This window comes from Schistocerca piceifrons, unplaced genomic scaffold (genome assembly GCF_021461385.2).
Source record: "Schistocerca piceifrons isolate TAMUIC-IGC-003096 unplaced genomic scaffold, iqSchPice1.1 HiC_scaffold_1314, whole genome shotgun sequence".
Taxonomy (NCBI): domain Eukaryota; kingdom Metazoa; phylum Arthropoda; class Insecta; order Orthoptera; family Acrididae; genus Schistocerca; species Schistocerca piceifrons.
Genome location: NW_025727141.1, coordinates 10001 through 12500, shown reverse-complemented (window position 1 = coordinate 12500; position 2500 = coordinate 10001).

Sequence of the window (2500 nt, the reverse complement as noted above, 5' to 3'; positions counted from 1 at the left end):
GTCCCCTAACCTAACCCATGTTGTCCCCTAACCTAACCCATGTTGTCCCCTAACCTAACCCATGTTGTCCCCTAACCTAACCCATGTTGTCCCCTAACCTAACCCATGTTGTCCCCTAACCTAACCCATGTTGTCCCCTAACCTAACCCATGTTGTGCCCTAACCTAACCCATGTTGTGCCCTAACCTAACCCATGTTGTGCCCTAACCTAACCCATGTTGTGCCTTAACCTAACCCATGTTGTCCCCTAACCTAACCCATGTTGTCCCCTAACCTAACCCATGTTGTCCCCTAACCTAACCCATGTTGTCCCCTAACCTAACCCATGTTGTGCCTTAACCTAACCCATGTTGTCCCCTAACCTAACCCATGTTGTCCCCTAACCTAACCCATGTTGTCCCCTAACCTAACCCATGTTGTCCCCTAACCTAACCCATGTTGTCCCCTAACCTAACCCATGTTGTCCCCTAACCTAACCCATGTTGTCCCCTAACCTAACCCATGTTGTGCCCTAACCTAACCCATGTTGTCCCCTAACCTAACCCATGTTGTGCCTTAACCTAACCCATGTTGTGCCTTAACCTAACCCATGTTGTCCCCTAACCTAACCCATGTTGTCCCCTAACCTAACCCATGTTGTGCCTTAACCTAACCCATGTTGTGCCGTAACCTAACCCATGTTGTGCCTTAACCTAACCCATGTTGTGCCTTAACCTAACCCATGTTGTGCCTTAACCTAACCCATGTTGTGCCTTAACCTAACCCATGTTGTGCCTTAACCTAACCCACGTTGTCCCCTAACGTAACCCACGTTGTCCCCTAACGTAACCCACGTTGTCCCCTAACGTAACCCACGTTGTCCCCTAACGTAACCCACGTTGTCCCCTAACGTAACCCACGTTGTCCCCTAACGTAACCCACGTTGTCCCCTAACGTAACCCACGTTGTCGCCTATCGTAACCCACGTTGTCGCCTAAACCTGCTCTGTAATTGTTATACGACTCGTTCAATTAGTGTAGTGTTGCCCACCCGCAACCCTCGCAATATAGTTCGCTACTCGCACTGCCCGCTCCCCTGTGTATCGCTTCATGTTAAACACCTTGCAAGTCTTGCTGACTTTCCACATGCTCCTGCTGTACACTGTAATGTGGATGGCAGCAGGGCGTACATGCCGCCCCCCCCCCCCCCCCACCTCTCCCCACGTCCCCACCTTGCCCCCTGCCTTCGCAAGGTGGTTGGTGACAAGTTTGCATGTTCAATGCCCTTCGCATGCGACGTACGCAGGCTACGTTGTGGTGCGGCCTGTGTCAACTGTCCGCTGATGTCGTACGCGTGAACCACAATCTGTACTGCACATTCGTCCTTATGTACTGAATGATACATCGTGGCACATGTGTGACCGTACAACGACTGCGCCCAAAAACGGCGGACCATACAGTGCAAATATTGTGCACGCAGCTACGTGTCGTCTCCCTATGAGAGCTGGATTGCAGTGTGGTACGCCATAGAGACGTGTGGGAGGAACGGACGCCGTGGATGGCGATCAGCATGAGCTGTCTGTTGATGTATTCGGACCTAGTCGTCTCTCCTCACACACCGTGATGGCATGGTGCAGCGCGTTCCATATCTGCGACATGCTACAGAAGCCGGTTGACAGTCGTTCGAGCAATGGACATCGCATACGTACGGGGGCCACCTTCCACGTATTGTCTAGGCGTGCACATTTTGTTGCGTGTATGTGGGCAGACGTAGTGTGGCGTGACACCTGACACAGGCATGCAATAATGGTTGAAGTTGCAAATGGCGATGGACGCCTACGTTTTCTGGTGAAGTTACGCAAATGAAGAAATGGTAACCCGTTGTGGTGCGGTTGTTCTCGCTAGGGGTGAATCGGTGATGGCGACGATAGGTTGAGGTACTAACCGGTTGTTCCAGCGATACCCACCATGCCGACGAAACTGAACGGCATCTGGGTGTGAAGCGATACGCGGCGGTGGCTGGGTGGGACCGTCCCCGGCCGGTGAGGGGGCGCCTCCCGGCGTGCTGGCCGCGCGGTGCGTGGGCGCACGCGCTACAGCCGGCTGGTGGGGGCGGCCAGTGGCAGGCGCGCCGGCCGACGGACGCGGCAGGCGTCGCAGCTGCGCGCCGGCGCACCCTGCGCGCGGCGCCGTGCGGCCAAAGTAGGTCCTCGCGGGCCCGGTGCGAAGCGCGGTGGACATCTGCAGTGTGCTGGTCCGATTGAGGACTGTGTGCGTTGAGGATGCGCCGCCGCCCGGCGCTCGGCGCCGCGACGCCGTCTGCTGCTCGGTCGCCCCAGCGGTTCTCGCTGGTGGTTTGTATCGCAGCTGTGCGGATGTGTTGGCGTGTGCGCTGTGCTGGGAGAGTTCGCTTCGGCACCCAAGTGGGGCTTTTGTCCTTCTGTGGCGCTGGCGTTGGAGCTGCCGGTCACCGTAGGTGGCGCGTGTTGTCTCCCGCCGGCAATGCCACGACAGCACGCTCC